The following is a 24796-nucleotide window of genomic DNA, read 5'->3' on the forward strand; positions in this document are numbered from 1 at the left end:
AGGCGGAGGTAGGATGTGGGCCAGGAGTTGACGGCGGGACAGGTGAGAAGGAGGCACTGTGAGGAAGTTACCGGCAAAGGAGCGGAGTGTGTGGGCTGGGCTGTAGAAGGAGAGAAGGGAGGTGAGGTAGGAGGCTGCAAGGTGATGGAGAGCTTTGAAGCCAGTAGTGAGGAGTTTTTTCTTCTTGTGAAGGTTGATAGGCAACCACTGGAGATTTTTGAGGAGAGGGATGACATGCCCAGAGTATTTCTGTGGAAAGATAATATGGTCAGCAGGGTACAGACTGAAGCAGGGAAAGACAGTAGGATGGGAGATCAGAGAGGAGGCTGATACAGTAATCCAGTTGGGCTATGATGAGAGACTGTACCAGCAAAGTAGCAGTTTGGATGGAGAGGAAAGGGCAGGTTTTGACGATGTAGTGAAGGTGAGACTGGCAGGTTTTGGTGACGGATTGGCTGTGTGAGGTGAATGAGAGAGCAGAGTCAAGGGTGACACCAAGGTTGTGGGCTTGAGAGACGGGAAGGATGGTAGTGCTGTCCACAGTGATGGGAAAGTCAGGGAGAGGACAGGGTTTGGGAGGGAAGATAGGAGCTCAGTCTTGGTCATGTTGAGTTTTAGGTGACGGGCAGACAGCCAGGTGGAGATGTCCTGAAAGCAGGAGGAGATACGAGCCTGGAGGGAGAGAGAACAGGGGAGGAGATGTAGATTTGGGTGTCATCTGCTTAGAGATGATAGTTGAAGCCTTAGGAGCAAATGAATTCACCAAAGGAGTGAGTATAGATGGAGAACAGAAGAGGGCCAAGAACTGACCCTTGAGGAACCCCTATAGTTTGGGGATGGGAGTGGGAGGAGGAGCCCGTGACTTAGACTGAGAATAAATGGCCAGAGAGATTAGAGGAGAGGACAGAGTCCATGAAGCCAAGGTTGGATAATGTGTTGAGGAGAAGGGGATGGTCGACAGTGTCAAAGGCAGCTGAAAGGTCGAAGAGGATTAGGGTAGGGTAGGAGCCATTAGATTTGGCAAGAAGGAGGTCACTAGTAACCTTTGATTGGTGACCATTGGTGACCTTTGGGAGGGCAGTTTCGGTGGAGTGGAGGGGACGGGAGCCAGATTGGAAGCCAGATCTCCTCCTTAGCTTTTAATGTTTCTCATGCCTGACACAGTCTAATGAGCTTTGAGAGCACTGAGCAGGCACTCTGTTTGCCAATCACAAGCTGGATCATTTGGAAAAACTGAGCAGAGAACCCAGTTTTTCAGACCCCTGGAAAAATCCTCAGGGCTCTGAATTGGGAGATTTCCCTTAGAGCATGTAGACTGAACAAACACTGTTGTTGGTGGGGGAGGGCTGGGAATCTTCTGGAGCTCTCTCCTTAACCATAGTTCTCTGAAAATTCAAAATGGATCTATTGATGTGGAATATGCCACTTAATAAAGATCCATTCCAGCAAGTGAGATAGAAAACTGAGAAATCACCCATAATCCCCAAGAACGTAAGGCTAAAGTTGGCTAGATAGCCTATTTATCACATAAACAGCACATCCTTCCCTTGAGCTTCTTCTCTTAGCTAATGTATCAAGACCACTGTGGGCCCTGACCCTTTGATGACTGTGCCCTTGATTTGGATATTTGGCTCTACAGCATGAAGAGTTGAGGATTTTCTAAAGCACAAGTCATTCATTTTGGTTCTCTCAAATTGACCTTGCCTGAACTCAGCCCTGAGTGCCACACAATAAAGTCCCCATGTATTCTTTAGTGACAAACCTGGACTGAATTCGGAGGGAATGATAAAACCTTTCCTCGTTTACCTAGTGTCTCAGAAGTTGTTATGACAGATTGCCTCCTTCGCTCCATTCCACTGATTGTTCGACTACTAGGTCAGGTTTTGAGAAGTGGGGGTAATGAGGCTATCAGTCAGTGAGATTTTTCATGTTTCAAAGATTTAGGTGCTCGATTTTCTTTAGTGGATTCACTTGGGTTCAAATCCCATCTCTACCACTTGTCTGCTATGTGACCTTGGGCAGTTAACATAGCTTCTCTGTGCTTCATTTCATCATCTGGAACATGGGGATGAAATACCAGTTTTCCCTCCTCCTTAGACTGTGAGCCCCATGTGAGTAAAGTACTCTATCCACTCTATTCATCTCATACCTGCCACAGCATTTACTGGCATAGTGGATAGAGCACGGACCTGGGAATCAGAAGGTCATGGGCCTAATCTCTGCTCTACCTCTTGCCTGCTGTGTGGCCTACTTATAAGGTATCCTACTACAAGGTACCAAATACAAGGTATCCTACTTATTATTCCTCATTCTTGTCTTTAATAATAATTGTGGTATTCATTAAGCACTTTCTATGTACCAGGCACTGTATTAGTTGCTAGGGTGGATACAAGCACATCCAGTTGAACACAGTCCCTGTCCCATATGGGGCTCACAGCCTGAATCCCTGTTTTACAAGTGAGGTAACTGAGGTCCAGAGAAGTCAAGTGTCTTACTCAGGTGACACTCAGTAGACAAGTGGCAGAGCTGGAAATAGAATGCAGGTCCTTCTGACTCCCAGGCCTGTGCTCTATCCATTAGGCCACACTGCTTCTCTTTCCCACTTCAGATCTCCTGCTCAAATCCTTTCCTCTTTCTGTACTCCCCCTCCCCTCCAAATCCTACAGACCACAGCTCTTCCCATCTTCAAAGCTCTCCTGAAGTCAAACAGCTCTAGGGAAGCCTTCCCTGATTCATTTCTAATCTACTCAGATTTTATCCCCTTCAATTGCTACTTTAGCATTTCTGAGCCACTTCAGAGATTGTGATCTCACAACCTCACGTAGCGCTTATTTTCATTTATTTATTTTATTTTAATGGTATTTGTTAAGCACTCACTATATTCCAGGTATTGCACTAAGCACTAGGGTAGATACAAGGTAATCAGGTTGGACTCGGACCCTGTCCCACATGGGGCTAAATCTGCACTTTACAGATGAGGTAACAGAAACAAAGAGAAGTTAAGTGACTTACCCAATGTCACACAGCAGATCAGTGGTGGAGTTGGGATTAGATCCCAGGACCTCTGATTCCCAATCCTGTATTCTTTCCACTGAATCACAATGCTTCTCACTTCCACACACATATTACATGCCCTGATACTTATACAGTGAATCATGTAAATATCCACTTTCCCTTCTTCCTCTTATCTGTAAACTTTAGTTTGTTTCTCATTCTAGATTATGAACTCCTCAAGGACAGGTAGGACATCTACTTACTCAGTTGTTCATTTCCAAGTGCTCTGTAAACAGAAAGTGGTCAAAAAATACTATTGATTGACATGGAAGTTGTCAGAGAACAAATGCTAAGGTTTAGTTAGAAAATGTTAGTATGGAGGCGGATGCAAATAGGACTAACCAATCAATTAACCAGTGATATTAATTATTTACTGCAGAAGTAGCATGACCTGGTGGAAAGATCATGGGCCTGGGAGTCAGAAGGACCTGGGTTCTAATCCTTGCTCTGCCACTTGTCTGCTGTGTGACCTTGGGCAAGACATTTCACTTCTCTGGGCCTCAGTTCCCTCATCTGTAAATTGGGAATTAAGACTGTGAGCACCATGTGGGACAAGGACTATGTCCAACCCAATTGGTTTGTATCCACCCCAGAGCTTAGTATAGTGCCTGGCAGATAGTAAGCGCTTAACACATGCCATAATTATCATTATTATAAACTGACCTTTTTTTAGAAAAACAGTCCGTGCAGAATAGTGCAGAATGGGCTCCCTGAGACAGGGTGGTCAGTGAGGAGGCTGATGCAGTAGTCAAGTTGGAATAGGCTAAGTGCTTGGATCAGAGTAGTATCAGTTTAGATGGAGAGGATAGGGTGGATTTTAGCAATCAATTAATCAATCATGTTATTGAGCATTTACTGCTTGCAGTGCACTATACTAAGCACTGGGAAACTTCAATTTAACAGAGTCGGTAGTCATGTCCACTGCTCACACTGAGTTTACAGTCTAGAGCAGTGTTGTGAAGGTAGAATGACTGGATTTGGTGACAGAATGAGTCTATGAGCCTGTTGAGTCTATTCAACTATGTGAGTTGAATGCGAGAGATGAGATGAAGACCACGTCAAGGTTATGGGCCGATAAATTAGGGAGGATAGTAGTATTGTCTAGAGTGATGGGAATGCCCTTGACAACATGTAATTTTCCTTTTGCTTTACAGTAGGAGCACAGGGTTTGGTTGGAAAGTTAAGGAATTCTGTTTTGGAACTGTGATCCTTTCCAACCTACTCACTTTACCTTGAACTCATCTACCTTGCTGCCAACTTTTTGCCCTCATCCTGCCTCTGGCCTAGAACACCTTCCCTTCTCCTATCCCCACCTTCAAGGCCTTATTAAAAAGACATCTCTCCCGAGAGGCCTTCCCTAACTAAGCCCTCATTTCCTCTTCTCCCACTCCATTCTGCATTACCCTTGCACCCTGGATCACCCCTTCCTCAGCCCCATAGCACTGATTTGCATATCGATAATTTAGTTTATTCATTTATATTCTTTTCTGTCACCTCCTCTAAACTGTAAGGTCCTTGTGGGCAGGGAACGTGTCTACTAATTCTGTTATATTGTATTCTCCTAAGCATTTAGTACAGAATTCTCCACAAGTAACCACTCACTGAATGATTGAGAGATGTATTGATTTATCCTTGGTGATTTTGATTATTTGGTGATTCTGGAGTAGCTGAAGAACCTTTGATGATTCTGGAGCAAATGGAGGATCCTTGCTAATTCTGGAGCGACTGGAGGGTCCTTGGTGATTCAGGAGCAATCAGGAAGCCCACCTAACCTCTCAAGACATCTAGCAGTCATTAGCTTTCTTAATATCCTTTCCTTTTTTCCTTTTTTTCTTTTTTTTGGGAAATTTAGCAAAAGGAAAATTACATGTTGTCAAGGGCATCTACTCCTTATGCCCTTACTTGTGCGTAAAATGGGAAGGAATTTCTTTTTTTAGTGTTTTTCATTAAATCGTCTAGGTCCTTGACAACTTCATGAACCTCCAAGGACATATTTCTTGCATTCTGTCAATGCGGGGCTGGGCCGGGATGCTGCTATTCAACTCTTAAAGAAGGTCACTTTTACTGCTGCAGTAACACTGCGGTACCGATGTTATATAATAATAATACTTATGGTTCTCATTAGGTGATTACTATGTGCCAAGCACTGTACTAAGTGCTGGGGAAATCAATCAATCGCATTTATTGAGCACTTACTGTACCCAGAACATTGCAGAGTACAATATAACACAGTTGACAGATACGTTCCCTGCCCACAAGAACTTTACAATGTAGAGGAGAAGTTACTTATTAAATAAATTAATTACCTATATGTACATAAGTGTTGTGGGGCTGAGGGAGGGGTGAATAAAGGGTGCAAATCCAAGTATAAGGGAGATACAGTAGGGATTAGGAGAAGAACAAATAATGGTTTAGGTACAAGACAATCAGATTGGACAGTCCTTGTCCCACATGGGACTCCCAGTCGAAGGGACAGAGAGGCCAGGTATTTACGCCCCATTTTACCGATAAGAAAACTGAGGCATAGAGTTGCTAAATAACGTGCTCTAAATCCCATAGCAGGCTGGTGATGGAGTCAAGATTAGAATCCCTGACTCCCAAGACCAGGCTCTTTCCACTAGGCTATGATGCTTCTCGGTATGTCAAATGGTTGCGTCTCTGTAGGTGAAACAAGCAGTTATGGTGCATCAAGTCCTATATAGGATAAATCACGCAGGTCTTGTGAGTGGAATCAGTTTGCACCCATTTAAAGAGAGATCAGCGAGGTGGTGAAAGAACTGGGGGGACTCTCAGTGTTTGGCATGTGAAACAGTCTTTAGTTTTAGAATTATGCAAACAAATGGTTTTATTAAAACCCTTGTATGTTTAATGCTATACTGCCTGAATTTCTTTCATTAATTAGAGTTCTGGTCCAATCCTTTGTCATTCTTTTATCCTCAAACCAATTTTCCAACTCTGCTTAATTCTATTTTCATTTTATTTTGTGCAAACATTGCTTATTGTAGAGGAATAATCTTCCATAATCTGTAAAACCATGGAGCTGTATATCATTTATTGCCAGTCATCTCTGAAAAGAACATAGGGCTTCATAAACATAAACACCATTGTTTATAAACTGCAAGAGCTTTCTAAACAAGGTTGTTAATCATAAGGGAGTGTTTTTGAAGATGTAACTAGAAGTGAAGAAATGCTGTTTTAAATTGTTCAATTATTTTAATGCAGAGGCCTGACAATTTTCTTTTACAACTAGTTAAACCCAGACCAAAGAAGTCAGAGGGTGCTAGGATTCTAATAAGCATTAATAGAATGTATATATGTACCTTGTGTTAAGTAAATAACCAACCAAAAAGTGAATAAAGCATTATTAGTTGTTATAATAGAAACTTCATCTCTCTGCCAGCTTTATTCATCCTTATCAAACTTGGCTTACCTTGAAAATTAACAAGTGGGATTCTAATGATCTAACCAAACAAGCCTGGGTAGACCAGAACTTTTTTTATCCATACCGCATCAGCAAAAATGTTTTTCCTCTAAATAAAGTATGATTCCAGATCTGAGTTTCTATCTGAGATACACCCTATTATCAAGTGAAAACCTGAATTAAAGGGGTCAGTAGCCAAGTTTCTGTTCAGATGAACAAGTCCAAACTCCAATATCAGAAGCTGATCCAGGGTGATTGTCATGGCTTGGCAATCCTGTTTGAGTTTTCTACTTGACATCTGCAAGGGAACAGCCTCTCCAGTGTCTGTCTTCATACTTGACTTAAAGTGATAAATGTAGCAGTGAGGCTGTATTCACCAGACATCATTAATCTTCCAAAGATCTTTCAGTGCAGACTGGAGCAGGGAGGATTTTTCAGAACTCGGCTCCTGTCTGGAGGGGAGTCAGTCGGGGTGAGCTGCTTCTGAATCTTTGCTAAGTTGGAAATGTCCTTCATGCTAACAAGTGTGAGGGTAAGAGTGCCAGGGAGGTGATGGCCACACAATTTTCTTGAAGACCCGATCTCCCTATTCAGACCACAAGGGAGGAAGAGCTCAAAAAGGGTGTTTTGGTAGTTCTGTTAAAGACAAAATGATCTTCAGACTTAATATGGGCCGCACTAGAGAGAGACAGGAAAAACATTTATGCCATTTTAACTCACCACATGATACATGCCTTTTCTCCCTCAGTGGGAGGAATGAGAGAAGAGCATAATAAAGCTTTTTCCCATTTAATGATAACATGAACATGAATAATAAAACACTGATGATAAAGGGTAGCATCAATAATTAAGAGCAGTTAGAGGCAACCATGCAGTCTCATCACTTCTTTGAACTCAGGACGCTTTCAGGTTGTGGGATTTGGTGACTAGCACTTGTCAAAGAGTCCAGAATATAGAAGTGATTAGTCTTGGATGTCCTGGAACAATGGAAGTATCTTGGGGAAAGTGAAAACCAATTGCATTAAGGAGCCTGCTTCGCTTCATTCCACCTCATTCTACATCCATATGATGTGCGAGTGAACGGTTTTTAACAGACTGCACCGGAGATTCATACAACTGCAATTCACATCTCCAAGTAAACGTCAGTCATTCATTTGTATCTGACCACTTACCGTGTGCAGAATTCATCATCATTAAGCGCAGATTACATTTGTTTAATCTCTAGTACCTAAAGAAAGTGTAACCACTGCACTGAAACAAAACAAATATAGAATTTTATGGTTGTTGTAAGATGCCAGCTTGGCCCAGTTCTCTGTCCAGTTTGACCTGGAGTGGAAGTTGCTTTGGGAAAGAGTCATCCTCCACCAATTTGTCTTCACTAATCTTCAAGATGGCAGAGTGGGATGGTATATTTGTTATAGGCTATCTTGTGAACCGACTAAATATGAAATAGCTGTCGGCATTGTAGAGGAAGAAGTTCCCTAGTGACTCCAGGCCTTGCGAAGGTTGACCTGAGCCTTTCTGTGTACCCCTAGGAATTTGGTTTCGGGTGGAGTCCTTTTCTGAAAGAATACACTTTGTAACAATCCATAGTATTTATTGAACACCTCTGTGCAGAGCTCTTGTGATGGAAATAATTGGGAGGTAGTCAAAATAGAACTCTAGACTGTGAGCTCTCCCAAGTGCTTAGTACCGTGTTTTACACACAGTAAGGCCTCAATAAATACGATTGAATGAGACCATGATACTAAAAACCTGGGAGAGTAAAGTAGGGATTTTCTCCTGAACTTGGATTTGCATCCTTTATTCACCCTTCCTTCAGTCCCATATCACTTAAAGTTGTCTGTTTTTCATTTATATCATTGCCTATATCCTGCCCTAGACTGTGAGCTAAGGAGCAGGGAACATATCTACCAACTTTTATCTTGTACTCTCCCAAAAACTTAGTACAATGCTCAGCACACAGATTGAATGAATAAGTGCTCAATAAATATGACTGATGGGTTGAAAAGTAAACATGATCCCTCCCTTAAAAGAGCTTACCATCTAAATGGAAAGCTTTCAAGTTGGTTCCTGCATTTGAGTGAGCCTATTCACTAGGGATAAGAAATACAGGAAGACCTCGTTCTGGGATGTCCTTGATGGCAGTGGAATCACCCTCTCTGGTGGATAAGGTGGTGAATCTACTCTGTAGAATTAAGCTTTAGAAAAAGCTCCTGGAGCACAATATCTTAGGGTGAGCGGATTAAACCTCTTTTGTTGGTAAACTCCTTCTCCCCATTAAGAGTCTTAGAATGGAAAATTCAACTCAATCCTTGCTCAGTGCTGACATCACCTGTGGCTTGATGGGTGAGTCTTCACCTCGCTCCTCCTGCTATAGCATCGATGGGCATTCAAGTGTGACTTCACACAGTTAAATTCTGTCAATACTTTCCTCTTTGTGAATTTGGGAAAGAAATTACCCTTTTTCTGCTTCCATGGAGATGAGTAATTGTGCAGGAGTGTTTCTGCTGTGACAGGTACTGTACTCCTTAAGCCACGAAGAGAAGAAATGGCCTGTGGTATATGGCTTTGCTATTGCACTCCTGTATCTCTGAGGGCTGCAATGTGGTCATTACTATGATGATAATAGCAATAATAACTGAGAAACAGTATCGCCTAGTGGACAGAGCACCGGCCTGGGAGTCCGAGGACATGGGTTCAATTACCAGCTCTGCCACTTGACTGCTTAGTGATGTTGGACAAGTCACTTAAATTCTCTGAGCCTCAGTTACCTCTCCTGTAAAATGGAAATTAAGACTGTGAGCCCCACGTGGGACAAGGGACAGTAAGCAACCTGATTACTTGTATCTAGCTCAGTGCTACATACAGTGTCTGGCACATAGTGAGTGCTTAAGAATTTCCATTGAAAATTATTAGTAATAATAATCCCCAGATTTCTTATGTTCTTGTTATATACCAAATACTGTACCAAGTGCTGGGATAGATACAAGTTAATTAGGGGCTCCCAGTTTAAGTAGAAGGAAGAATGCGTATTAAATGCTCACTGATAATCTTTTGAAGCCCCAGGTTATCCCCAGTACATTTAGTGGAATTAGCAAACTCATTGCACCACTCTAATTTATATGAGGCTTTTGAGGCATGACATAGGCTATGTACATAACTTTTAGTTATATATCATAAATTACTTATTTATTCATAGTAATATCTATTTCCTCCTCTAGACTGTAAGCTCTTTATGGGGAAGGAATGTGACTGCTAATTCCGTTGCATTCTCCCAAGCGCTTAGTACAAAGCTCTGTAGATAATAAGTGCTGAATAAATACCATTGATTGATTGAATGAATGATGAGGTCTTGATTAGAAAGTTCTTTTAGCTCCAGAGAGAAGCCATACGTTTATATAGGTACAGTTTGTTATTTGGGCACATCACCCCTTGGTAACTAGACAGATGAGAAGATCCCTCACCAGGCACGGTCATATTAACACCGATCTCAACCTAATGAAGAACTTAATGAATTAGAAGTAATGGATTCACTTCTAATATTTATATTACTGGACTGTACCCTAGAAAAAGCACGCATAAAGTATGTGGTTAATGTTGATTGTTATCAACAGTACTTGCTTATAGCCACTAATGTTTGAAACAAACCTCTTCTGAAATCCAGTCTCATGTTAAAAGGCAATACATTCACTCCAGTGTCTGCTGTCTTTCTTTTGGTTGTGTAACCTGATGTTTCTCAATCACTCCTTCCCATAATAAGGCTACATAATAGAGCTTCTCTGCTTTTTCCCTTCTCACAGAAATCCAGATTTCATATAAGTCCCTCTAGCTCCAACTTTTTTTCCTCCATTGCCTCCTCAGGACTTGCTCCTCTGTATCCTATTCATTAAGCATGTACTGTGTGCAGAGCCCTGTACTAAGCACTTGGGAAAATACGGTACAACAATAAACAGTGACACAACTGCCCACAACTGACAGCTGATTAAGGTGGCTCTAGGCCAATTCAGAAATCTTTCCAGTTTCACTTACACCCAGATGCCCTCAGTCACAATCATGACAACATAGAGATGGTGTGAAGATTAACGTCATAAGGTCTGCTAACTTCTTTTAGCTCTTCAGAGAAAGATGCCACATAAACACAAACTATTACCACTATTAGACGTTTTACCTGACTAAACTAGCTAGAAGAATGAACACATAAAAAGCAAAGTGCAATTTTGATGATTGAGCTGCATCAGAGATTTAGGTAAATGGAAAAATATCTTCAGGAATTTATGTATTTCAAATATGTTCAGTTATAATTATTTTCCAATCACATAAACACATGGACACAGTGGATAGAGCATGGGTCTGGGAGTCAGAAGATCATGGATTCTAATCCCGGCTCAGCCACGTGTCTGCTGTGTGACCTTGGGCAAGTTCATTCATACATTCAAACGTATTTATTGAGCGCTTACTGTATGCAGAGCACTATATTAAATGCTTGGAAGGTACAATACAGCAATAAAGAGAGACAATCCCTGTGCACACCAACTCAGTCTTGGAGGGCCAGGAGGGGGGACAGCCATCAAGACTGTGAGCCTGTTATTGGTCAGGGATTGCCTCTATCTGTTGCTGAATTGTACATTCCACGCACTTAGTACAGTGCCCTGTGCATAGTAAGGGCTCAATAAATACTATTGAATGAATAAATACAAGTAAATGAGCATCAATATAAATAAATAGAATTATAGATATATACATGTATACATAAGTTCTGTGAGGAAAAGGGAATGAGTCAAGTTGATGCGAAGGGAGTGGGAGCTAAGGAAAGCGGGGCTTAATCTGGGAAGGTCTCTTGGAGAAGGTATGCCTTCAGTAGGACTTTAAATGGGGGGAGAGTGATCATCTGACAGATTTGAGGAGGGAGGGAGTTCCAGGCCAGAGGTAGGACTGGGCCAGGGGCCGGCAGTGAAACAGGCAAGATCGAGGCACAGTGGAAGTTTAGCACCAGAGGAGCAGAATGTGCGGGCTGGGATGTAGAAGGGAAGAAGGGAGGTGGGGTAAGAAGGAGCAAAGTTGTTTGAGAGCTTTAAAGTCAATAGCGAGGAGTTTTGGCTTGTTGTGGAGGTTGAGACCACTGGAGATTTTTGAGAAAGGGGCTGACATGCCCTGAACATTTCTGTAGAAAGATAATCCGGGCAGCGGAGTGAAGTATGGACTGAAGTGGGGAGAGGTAGGAGTTTAGGAGGTCAGAAAGGAGGCTGATACAGTAATCTAGTAGGGATAGGATGAGTGATTGTACTAATGTGGTAGCATCTTGGATAGAGAGGAAAGGATGGTTCTTGGCGATGTTGTGAGGTGAAACCAACAGAATTTGGTGATAGATTGGATATGTGGGTTGAATGAGAGAGTGGAGTCAAGGATGACACCAAGATTATGGGTTTATGATATGGGAAGGATGGTTGTGCCATCTACAGTGATGGGAAAGTTTGGGAGATGACAGAGTTTGGAAAGGAAGATAAGTAGTTCTGTTTTGGACATGTTGAGTTTGAGGTGGCCAGAGAACGGCCAAGTAGAGATATCCTGAAGGCAGGAGGAGATGCGAGCCTGGAGGGAGGGAGAAAGAACAGGGGCGGAGATTGTAGATTTGGGTATCATCCACATAGAGATGGGAGTTGAAGCCATCAGAGCAAATGAGTTGCCCAAGGGAGTAAGTGTTGGTGGAGAATAGAAGAGGATGAAGAACTGAAACTTGAGGGATCCCTACAGTTAGGGGATGGGAGGAGGAGGGGCAGGAGCCTGTGATGGAGAAAGAATGAATGGCCAGAGAAATAAAAGGAGAACCAGGAGAGGACAGAGTCAGTGAAGCCAAGGTTGGATAACATATCCAGGAGCAGGGGATGTTTCACAGTGTCAAAGGCAGTTGAGAGGTCAAGGAGGATTAAGACAAAGTCACTTCACTTCTCTGTGCCTCAGTTACAAATGGGGATTGAGATTGTGAGCCCCACATGGGACAGGGACTGTGTCTGACTCTATTTGCCTGTATGTACCCCAGCGCTTAGTACGGTGCCTGTCACATAGTAAGTGCTTAACAAATACCATTATTATCATTATTATTGCTATTATTTTAGAAGAAAAAGAGAAACATATTTATTTTATTTGTTAATGCTTTATCAGATATAAAATGATTGAATATATCAATATTTCTCCAGACCCCAATTTTAAGGTGAAACCTAAACTGAACAGCTTGTCAATGCAGACATTTAAATCTATTTTTTTTTACAATGATGCACTGGGGACTCCTTAGCATCAGCAATGCAGGAACTTCATGGACAATTAAAAAAGTAATCAGATTAATTGAGTTATCCACTTCACATTAAGCAGAAACAAATTAAACTGACATCGTGAAGACTGAGTAAAGTCAAAGGTGACTAATGTTGAATTCTTCATGGCTCATTTTATATAGACTGAGGTATTCATCCCCACATACAAAATATTATTCTCACATGACAGACTTGTTTTAGCTTGGGACAGGAGGAGAAAGGAAGTTAAAGAGAATAAATTGTATGAAATTTCCTGAATTTCTTGAATACATTTTTGGATGGATCACATTTGTAATTTGCTCTAGAGCCTGTGGAGAGTAACCTAAAATTGGAGAGGACTAAGGTAAATATCTAACCCTATATGTTAGACTCTAAGCTCCTTTAGTCAAAGATGTATCTACTGTTTCATTGTCCTCTCCCAAGAACTTGGTACTTGTTCTGCACACAGTAAAAGATCAATAAATACAATTTATTGATTGTACAGGAAGCCATAGAACTATAAATGGTAGGCAAGCCCCGTAGTTTCTCCCATGGAGATTCCAAGAACATGACTTTCCATTTAAATCGAGTCATGCTTATTTGTATGCAACAGTGCTTCGCTGAAACACTCCATTAACATTGAAAAAAAGAAAAGAAAGCATGTGCTATATGTAATATGTATACAAATATTTATTTGATTCAGAATGGACAACTTTGAATTTTTTGTTTACATGTCAAAAACATATACCAACAAATTTAAGGAGGCATTTTTGACTTCTCAAAGCAAAGAATATGAGATGCTATGAAGTCATCAACTGGGTCATTTTAATTTGTCTTTTCTTATGCTGTCGAGTTATCTCTGACTCATAGTGACACCATGGATACATCTCTCCCAGAAGACCCTAACTCCATCTGTAATTGTTCTGGCATTGTATCATTTGAGTTTTTTTGGTAAAAATATGGAAGTGGTTCACCTCTTTCACCTTCTGTGCAGTAAACTTGAGTCTCCGCCCTCGATTCTTTTTCATGCTGCTGCTGCCCAGCACAGGTGAGTTTTGACTTTGTAGCATATTGCCTTCCACTCGCTAGCCAGTGGCCAAGCTAGGAATGGAATGGGTATGCCTCTGCTTGAATCTTCTTCCCGTACTAGAGAATGGTACAGTACCGGAAACTCTCCTGGTGCGACCCTGAGAGGGGGAGGTCATTGTGAAAACAAAGATTCTGCTCTTTCCTCTTCCATTAAACAACTTTTTGAAAGTCAACAACTAGTCTCCTGCTCGGCATAGTTAGGGACACCATCATTACTGTCCTTATCATCATCATCATCTTTTATAGGCTGAGAGAGAGTGAGGGAGTGGATAGGAGAGCCCCGCTCAATCCAGTCCTGTAGCCCTCACTTTTCACCCTAGTTCCTCCAAATCACCAACAGATAGCCCTGCAGCTCACAACGTTCTTGCTTCCTGAAAGCTTGACCGCCCTTCCAAAAACTAGGATAAAACCAGGGATTCGCAAAGCCAGAACTGTTAATGAATATGCTCTTTCAAATATTCTTAATTGGAAAACATTACAAAACGTTCCTGTAGCCACCCACCCATAGAGGTTATGTTCTGTCTTTCTTCCCAGCCAAACACACAATTACCACTAGGATGAGAAAGCTTATTTTATTTTTAACATCTGTGGAGTCTTTTGTATTTGACAGTGCTTTCCAAGACATTCATCCTCAGCGAAAGAACCCTTAGAAGGAAGCCTTCTCTACCACTCCCGTGTCTGAGGCCCTGAGACACAGAGGCCCAGGTTGATGATGTGATTAGTGCAAGGTCTTACCCAAAGTCATCATTAAGGCTGGGAAGTAACCCATGGTATTAAGCTGGTTAATTAGTAGAGTGATGACTTCCCATGAGCTGTTTTTCAGACATATTTATGGGAAAACATTTTCTTTGCCTCCCTGAGCTCTATGGATTCACTCTCTCAGTGAGGATCTCTCTTTTACCCCAATCTGTAGCTGTACTCAGTAGAAACAGCAGACATTGAATGACTGCCTAAAATGCCACACACTCCAATGTGGATTGAAAAGGAAAATATTGCATAGAGGTGAAGATAGACTACATATAAGTTCAATAAACATTTTTAAAAGTATCTTCTTGAAGGAGGTTTTGTCTCCCTTGAGCAACTCAAAGTACAGAGAGCATGTTAACAGCCGGAGGGAGAATCTCCCCAAATTGAGATTATTCTCGTGGACAAGGAGTAAACTTGGAAATATGGAAGACCTCCCGATATGCCTCGTCATCTTGTGCTTTTCTAAATTAACTGCGGCATTTCTTAAGTATTTACTAAATGCTAAGTGCTAGGTTAGATGATCCAAGAATACACAGTCACTATCTTGTATGGGACTCTCAATCTATCTTATCCCCATTTTACAGAGGAGGAAACTAAGGTCCAGAGAGGTTAAGTGATGATTATACAGCAGGCCAGTTGTGAAGCTGGGGTTGAACTCATGTCTCCTGACTTCCAATCCTGTGTTTTTAGCACTAGGCCGGGGAAAATATGTTAACATTAATGGTCATGTTTTCACCTTGTTGCCAATCAGTGACTTCGTTGCACTTTGTATCCATCAACAGTATTGTGCTTCTCCTGAAAGCTAAGCACTGTATTACCTGGTTGGGAGAGCACAATGCAGAGTAAACACGTTCTCCCTTCTTTTAAAGAGATTACAATCTAGTGAAGTAGACAGACAGACAAAAAATATGGACAAATGAAGCAGGAGGAAGAAAAGGTTTTGACACCAAATAGCTTGAATCTACCAGGATGAACTACCTGAATAAATAATTGAATATACAACAAAGAAAGCTATATAAGTGCTGAAGTTGGGAATAGAATATATGTGAAAGGGGGAGGGTGGGCTGACATGACTGGGCTGAGGTGAATTTATAGGAGAAGGCTTCCTGTATGATTTATTCTTCTTTTCCTCAGAATACATCAGGTCCTGTGCTAGGCAGGAGTATTTTATGTAAGATAAATGACCCCTGGTGATGAGATTGTTGATTACTTAATGTCAGTTGTCAGTTCTTTTCTCCCTTGGAAGTGATAGAAATGGAATTGTTTTTGACAGACTGTCCTTGAAACATGATTTTTATGGTCCGAAATTGCTTTCAGTCCTGAAACTTGAACAAATTACCCCTGACAGTAAGTGTGTTTCACTAGATATAGGCCTCATCCCCAGAACCTAATAGGAAAGTGTGACGTTTGGAGGTTTCCTAAACAGAATAGGTCACGTGCTGACTCATTTAAATGAGACCACCTAGTGTAGCTCAGTACTGGACTTTCTTTTTACGTGGCCTATAGAACATCCCTTCTGGTTGCCTGTTCATTCCCTGACTTACTCCCTTCTCAATTGCTTGGAGAACAGAGGGAATTCCAGTGGAAATTCTTGAACTCTCTCAAGTGCAAGTCACTAAAAAAAAGCTCACGGAATGCCAGGATGGGATCCTCATTTTAAAAAGAATTGAGGATTCCATCCTGGCATTGCTTGAGTCTCTTTCAGTAGGGAGAAGGCTGATTTCAGATCTATTCCAACTACTAAAGGATCTGCTGAAGTGAAATGCTAATCAGAAACAGACAAAGGGATGGGAAGTGTACTGTTCCTCCAATTTAGTGAGGCTGCTCAGCAGAGACGCAGTGTTGTCCTTTCTTCTGTGGGTTTTTTAATGGGGGTGATCACTGCCGTTTACCCATTCTTTCCCTGTGCCATGGTGTTCTCAGCAGAGGACTGAACTAGTACCGTCTACATTTCAGATCATTTTAAGGATGATGCATGTACTAGTCATTTGTTGACAGGAACTTTAATGATTTGATGAACCCATTTCTCCTTCACTAGGAAGACAAACATTTTGTGAGAATTCATCCTTCAGGTGACTATTATCTAATTCCTTTGGTCTCATTATTTCTTCCTTGGCATTCTTAGCAGCCACCAGCTGTTGGGTAACTACTGTGAGCAGGTCACTGAACTAAAAGCTTGGGAGAGTACAAGAGAGTCAATAGACATGTCACCTGACTTCAAGGAGCTTACAGGCTGCCTGAATCTTTTTCTCTTTCCAAGACTGGGGAATTTGGAGCCGGGACCAAAATATGCATTTATTTGAAAATCCCGGTGTTTGAAATAGGAGCTTTAAAGTTGAAATAATGGTGAAATAATGGGACCTGCAAAGCCCCTCAGAGAAATTGACTTGAGTAGATTTTTTTTATTCTATCAACTATTTTCTGGTTCTAATACTGTTCTTCTTTGGTTACTCGATTTTGACTGCATGCAGTCTTTTGCTCCAAAATTCAAATCTTTATGTGCCGGAAACCCAATGACCATTTATCCAGACATTTTGAAATAAGAAGACTTCAGAGTTAATTGAGAACACTAAGCATCGGATGTGAATGTGTGTTCACTGAATGCAAAGTAAACACTAGAACAGGATCTCAGGCTCATATCTAGTTAGAGTTAGAGGTGCCTTGCATTTGGACTTTTGCTTTAGCATCAAAATTGTAACAATTGTAATAACTGTAGGAGACCCACAGTACCCCCTACACTAAGGTAGCTGGAATTGTGCAAGAGATTTCTTTCTTCTTTTTCTTCCCAGGGCAGTTTAGGATTATGTCCCGGAGAAATATAATCAGAAAATGCAGAACATTTCCCCTTAATTCCTCTTGAAAAATAGCAAACCGGCTGAGAGTTTTGAAGAATCCCTCCTTACTAAAGAAGAGTCATTAATGAAGTAGTTTTGAGCCTTGTTGATAAATGAACACTTATCAAAGTGAAAGCTATACACTTTTATCTGTGAAGAACTCGCTCTCTCTAGACTGTAAGCTCATTATATGCAGTGAAAGTGCCAGCTGATTCTGCTGTATTACACTCTCCCAAGCGCTTAGTACAGTGTTCTGGGCATAGTAAGTACTCAGGAAATATGATTGATTTGAAACTTTGCTCAAAGGCAGTCACTCCCTTCTTACTAGCAGTGTGTAATGCAGGTTTGACCTTAGCAATTGACTCCCAGTTTTCAGAAGGGATATAGTACTGTATGAAAGTTGATTTTTACTGTGTTGTTTGAAAACTTCCTCCTCCCACCTTCCTCTAATTCCTAAGACATGATCAACAGAATTATAATTGATTGGTTGGTCAATATCCATGAGACCCATTAACCCAAATGTTTCACTTTTGTGGAGTAATTGAGTGGACCATGTTCATGAAAGGATTGAGCTTCAATTTACAATTGAAAAACCTTTCTTATTTTCTCCATATAGTCTTCAGGAGAAATTCCATTAAACTCTTCCTGACAAAAAATAATATTTCAACATACTCTTTTTTTTTGTCAGTACCATTTGTGTCACTCATTCAGAGTGTTTTTCATTCGTTGCTACATATTGCATAGTTTTAACTGGGGCATCAGTTCATTTTGCCTTAAAGATTGATTCTGGAAGTTTAAGAAAATATTGTTGGTAATCTTGAGTTGTATAGTTTTAATTGGGGCATCAGTTCATTCTACAATGAAGTTTGATTCTGGAGGTTCAGCGAGTTATTGTTGGAGATGGAGGAAGAGCCAGTATTCTACTGGAATATAGACATCTATTCTACAGTCCAAAATCAACTATTGCTTTCATTTCTGTAGTGGAGAAATTACAAATTACAACACTGCTTTGATTCAAACTTCTCCATAGCCTCAAAATGAGAAGCAGCACAGCCTAGTGATAAGAGCATGGCCTTTGAGTCAGAAGGACCTGGGTTCTAATCCCAAATTTTCCACTTGTCTGCAGTGTGCCTCATTTAACTCATCTGTAAAATGGGGATTAAGACTGTTAGCCCCGTGGGATACGGACTATGTCCAACTTGATTAGCTTGTATCTACTCCAGGACTTAGTGTAGTGCCTGGCTCGCAGCATGTGCTTAACAGATATCATAAAAAAGAATAGGGTCAATACAAATATATTTCCAGAATGATCTTTAGAACTTAAACAGGGGTACTTTCAAAATCCTGTTCCTTGTATCTGTTGGGGTAAAAGTAGATATACATATATAAGAAACTAAGCGGGATAGATTGGAATGATAAATTAGGATGGAAGAAGGGAGGAGATGACCTCTAGTATAACCTCATTAGGGGTAGGGAACGTATCTGCTAATTCTGTTGTAGTGTACTCTCCCAAGTATTTAGTGCAATACTCTGTACATAATAAGCATTCAATAAATACATTTGATTGATTAATAAAATTATCTACTTTGATCTTATTAGGGAACATACCTGCCTCCAAATTTAGAAATTTAGAAATAATATGGTATCCAATTCATATTGAAAGTTTTCCCCATCCTTTGTATTCCCAAACCTGGTAGGTGATTTTCCTGGCTTTTTTCAGAAGCAGCGTGGCTCAGTGGAAAAAGCACGGGCTTTGGAGTCAGAGATCATGGGTTCGAATCCCGGCTCCGCCACTTGTCAGCTGTGTGACTTTGGGCAAGTCACTTAACTTCTCGGTGCCTCAGTTACCTCATCTGTAAAATGGGGATGAAGACTGTGAGCCCCACGTGGGACAACCTGATTCCCCTGTGTCTATCCCAGCGCTTAGAACAGTGCTCGGCACATAGTAAGCGCTTAACAAATACCAACATTATTATTATTAATGGATAGTGGTGTTGAAGTAGAAATATAATCATAACAATAGATAGAATGTGCACTGAGGGAGTCCTTTATTGTGGTTTGGTCGAGGTTGGTTAGAGAGCGGTGACTGTAAGTTTATTTTTCTCTTCTATTTCTAAAGTGTAATAACGGTCTCTGGTGGATGAGGATTTCAACAGGAATTACTGGAGAAGAAAAATGAGGAGGAAAGTCTGGCAGGCAGCTCTCATCAGTTTCCATTAAAAAACCCATTTTTCAAGGGATTGGCCCCTCACCTGCTGAACTTTAACTGAGGGCTAATCCCAAATCTCTCTTGACAAAAACGTCACTGGACACATTTTGAGAGAATCATTTAGTAACCTATGTAAAGTTAGCCTAGAGGGAGGGAGAGAGAGAATGTACACTCTATTTCATCTTTATTATACAAAAATAAATTCAAGAGATGCTGTTGTGATGAGCTTGATGATAGTATAGAGCAAAATCCTTAAATGTGTTCTCTGAGTGAAATTTTCAAATAAAATACATTTGGAGATTTAGATAAAATCATGCACAGCCATACATTTGTAATTTTCTTTCATATAAAAGTAACCGATCTTTGGAATAAAAACATCACACACGATTTGTACATTCACTGGCAGGAAAATTAACCAAAGATGTCAGGGCTCTAGGAGTAATATTCTGAGGTCTTTATCATCCTCATCAACATCATAATCATCTATCACACATTTAACATTTGCCTTTATGGATCTAGTTCTTCTGCCAACCTACACTGACACAGGATAGAGAAGATGGTCATCTTCACTTAAAGCGCAATGTAATTTGGCCTTTTTATCTAATAGAGGAAATCTAAGTTTAAGTACCTTCCATGACACTGAAGTCCCTTGTGACCTTAGAAGGACCTTCCAAAAAGGCAGTGTGGACTGGTGGAAAGAGCAAAGGTCTGAGAGTCAGAAGATTTGGGTTCTAATTCTGCCTCTGCCTCAGACAGTTACCTTCTCTGTCCCACAGTTTCCTCATGTTTAAAATGGAAATTAAATACCTATTCTCTCTCCCCCTTTAGGCAGTGAGCCCCATGTGGGACATGGATGGTGTCCGACCCGATTGTCTAGTATCTACCCCTGCACTTGGCATAATGCTTGGAACATAGTAAATGCTAAACAAATGCCACAGTTAGTCTTGTCTTATGCCATCGAGTGGTCTCCGACCCAAAGCGACGCCATGGACACATCTCTCCCAGAACACCCTGTCTTCATCAGCAATTGCTCTGGTAGTGTATCCATAGAGTTTTCTTGGTAAAAATATGGAAGTGGTTTACCATTGCCTCCTTCCACGTGGTAAACATGAGTCTCCACCCTCGACTTTCTCCCTTGCTGCTGCTGCCCAGCACTAGTGAGTTTTGACTTGCAGCAGATGGCCTTCCACTCGCTATCTACTGCCCAAGCTAGGAATGGAATGGAGTGGACAGTTTTCTGCTTGACTCTCCCTGCTGTAGTCGAGACTGGTAGAGTACTGGAAACTCTCCAGGTGCAATCCTGAAAGGGGCCACAGTTAGTATTAAAGGATAATTCTCACCCCATTCCTTCACACCTTATCTAAACTCTTGCCCCCTCCCTCCCCTTCCTTGCAGCCGTCTTCAACTGTTTGCTCTCAAATGACATCTTCTCCACTACTTTCAAACATGCCCATGTGTCCCCTAACCTAAAAAAAAAAACCCTCCCTTGACCCCATGGCTCCTTGCAGTTATTGTCCCTTCTCCCTCCTTCCATTCCTCACCAAACTCCTTGAGCGAGTTGTCTACACCTGCTGTCTCAAATTCCTCTCCTCCAATTCTCTCTTTGCCCCCTCCAATCTGACTTCTGTCCCCTTCACTTCACAGAAACCACCCTCTCAGAAGTCACCAATGATCTCAGCGTGGCTCAGTGGAAAGAGCCCCGGCTTGGGAGTCAGAGGTCAGGGGTTCGAATCCCCACTCCACCACTTGTCTGCTGTGTGACCTTGGGCAAGTCACTTAAATTAAAAATGGGGATTATAAAATGTGAGCCCCACGTGGGACAACGAGATGACCCTGTATCTACCTCAACGCTTAGAACAGTACTCTGCATATAGTAAGCGCTTAACAAATACCATAATTATTAATTATTATTATCTCCATCTTGCCAAATCCAACAGCCTTTACTCCATCCTAATCCTCCTAAACCACTCAACTGCCATCACTGTCGACAACCCTCTTCTCCTGGAAATATTATCCAACCACAGCTTGACTGATTCTGTTCTCTCATGTTCTCCTATCTCTCTGGCTTCTCAGTCTCTTTGGGGGTCTCCTTCTCTGCCTCCCACACCCTAACTATGGAGTCCCTCAAGATTCAGTTCTGGGTCCCCTTTTATTCCCCATCTACACCCACTCCCTTAGAGAACTCATTAACTCCCAGACCTTCAACTGTAACCTCTAAGAGGATGATACCCAAATCTACATCTCCAGCCCTGCTTTCTGTCCCTTGCTGCAGGCTCACATTTCCTCTTGCCTTCAGGACATCTCCAATTGGATGCTCTCCTGTCACCCTTAGCTTAATATGTCTGAAGCAGAACTCCTTATCTCCCCACCTAAACCCTGTCCTCTCCCTGACTTTCCCATCACTGTAGATGGCACCACCATCCTTCCTGTAACCTTGGCGTTATCCTTTACTCTCCTCTCTAATGCAACCCATATATTCAATCCATCACGAGGTCCTATCAGCCTCACCTTCACAACATCATTAAAATTTGTCCTTTCCTCTCCACCAAGCTGCTACCAGGTTAATACAGTCATTCATTCTACCCTGCCTGGATTACTGGATCGGGCTCCTTGCTAACCTCCCAGCCTCCTGCCTTTCCCGACTCCAGTCTACACTGAACTCTGGGGCCCCGATCATTTCTCTACAGAAATATGCAGGACATGTAACCCTCTCCTCAAAAAACTCCAATACTTTTCCATCCACATAAAATAAAAACTCCTCAGCATTGGCTTTAAAGCACTCCATCACCTTACCCCTCCCACCTGACCTCATTGCTCTCCTACTACCACCCAGCCCACACACTTCACTTCTCTAATGCTAACTTTCTCACTGTGCCTCGGTCTTGCCTATCTCACTGCCGACACCTCGCCCACATCCCGCCTCTGCCCTGGAATGCCCTGCCTCCTCGTATCCCGGAGACAATTACTCTCCCCCTCTTCAGAGCCTTATTGAAGGCACATCTCCTCCAGGAAACCTTCCCAGACTAAGATCTCCCCCTCGCCCCCCGCCCCACACCCTTTCACTTCTCCCACTCCCTTCTGCATCTCCCTGACTTGCTAACTTTGTTCTTCCCTCCTCCCAGCCCCACAAAACATATACATGTCTGTAATTTATTTATATTAATATCTGTCTCTCCCACTCTAGACTGTAGAGAAGCAGCGTGGCTCAGTGGAAAGATCACGGGCTTTGGAGTCAGAGGTCATGGGTTCAAATCCCGGGTCGGTCATTTGTCAGCTGTGTGACTTTGGGCAAGTCACTTAACTTCTCGGTGCCTCAGTTACCTCATCTGTAAAATGAGGATTAAGACTGTGAGCCCCACTTGGGACAACCTGATTCCCTTGTGTCTACCCCACTGCTTAGAACAGTGCTTGGCACATAGTGAGCGCTTAACAAATACCAACATTATTATTATTATTGTAAGCAGAGAATGTGTCTGCTTATTGTTGTATTTTCTATCCCAAGTGCTTAGCACAGTGCTCTGCACACAGTAAGTGCTCAATAAATATGATTGAATGAATGAATGAATTCATAATTGTGGCCAACTTTACTTTGTGGAGCTTTCCCTCATGAGAGGTTATTATACCACTAAATCAGTACAGTTGTAGTGCATTCATACTTTTCCAAAGCAATTCTTGTGCACCTCTCAAAACTAGTTTGAAAAGTTGACAACCCCCAAATGAGGATTTGCTATTCAAATTCTGTCTTTACCATTTATGGCTACTTCTGGGTTTTAGATCTTTCATTGAATTGTAAATCCTTGAGGACAAGGAAATTATTTTGTTCTTTTGATTTTTTTTAACTCTCCCAAGCCCTTAGTAAAGGACACTCAACAAATACTATTGATTGGTTTTTGCCGTTCTCATTTTGGAGATCCATATCACACAGGGAATTGCAGACTGCTTTTGCAATATAAGTTCATTTCACTTTCTGGGTTTCGAACTGCCAACTACCTGTCCTGGTCTAGCAACACCAAAATATGAGATTATGTCAGTCCAAAATTAACTTTGTTTTTCCTTTGAGGAAACCTCAACTTGATCACTTAAAACTATTTGACCATTCCCCAGATCCTAATGGGTAATCCTCCCAACTAAAGTTGTCTTCACTCCTCACATGGCTTCCTGCAAATTATACCACATTGTTACCCACTATCATTGTATCATTACACATCATAACAATGGAATTTCAACAATTTCACCAATTCTAATCATGTGATTGCTCGATCTGAAGCAATTATATAATTAGATTTAATTATACCAATTACATAAATAAACAGTAAAGTAGAAATTGTTATAAAAATATAAGGCTGCTGATCATCAGTAACTGGTTTGTGAGCAGGAAAAAAAACTGTAGCTTTTGCAACAAACTCTTGAATGGAGACATCCCAACAAGTTCCATGGTGGTCTTTGTAGAAATCAGTTTCTTTTTATTTTACCTCATTGGTGGGGCTGATGAGGGAAGTGACATGGAGTAAGCACTGTGAACAGTAGGGTCCAATCCTGGACTTCTCCATCCAGTCAATAAATCAATGGTATTTATTGAGTGTTTACTGTGTGCAGAGGACTGTACTAAGCCCTTGGAAGTGTGCAATATGATAGAGTTGATAGTCATGATCTCTGCCCTCAAAGCTACAATCTACAGGGGGAGACAGACATTAAAATTAATTTTGGATAGGGTAAATGTCGAATAAGTATATGTATATAATTACAACCATAAATACATGGTTGTAGGTTCAAATACTGGCTCCGCCACTTGTCTGTTGTGTGACCTTGGGCAAGCCACTTAATTTATCTGTGCCTCAGTTACCTCATCTGGAAAATGGGGATTAAGAATGTGAGCCCACATGGGACAACCTAATTACCTTGTATCTACCCCAGTGCTTAGAACAATGCTTGGCATATAGCAAGCTCTTAAATACCATAATTAATTAATAAAGTGCTGTAGGTCTGGTGGGATAGGGTGAGTATCAAATTGCTCAAGGGATACAGACCTAAAGGACATAGGTGAGAAACAATTATTATTATTATTATTATTAAGGTGGTAGATAAGTGAGTGGTCTTTCACGAAATCTGATCTTGGTACTTCTTTGATGAGATGCAGAGTCTCTGCTGGGGGACA

The 24796-nt window shown here is 41.5% G+C and overlaps 1 protein-coding gene across 19 annotated transcripts in view; it reads left to right on the plus strand.

The window, feature by feature from the left end:
• Positions 1 to 24796, plus strand: part of KCNMA1 (potassium calcium-activated channel subfamily M alpha 1) — an 879166-nt gene that overhangs the window by 486305 nt on the left and 368065 nt on the right. The window lies entirely within an intron of this gene.

This window comes from Ornithorhynchus anatinus, chromosome 3, assembly GCF_004115215.2.
Source record: "Ornithorhynchus anatinus isolate Pmale09 chromosome 3, mOrnAna1.pri.v4, whole genome shotgun sequence".
NCBI lineage: Eukaryota > Metazoa > Chordata > Mammalia > Monotremata > Ornithorhynchidae > Ornithorhynchus > Ornithorhynchus anatinus.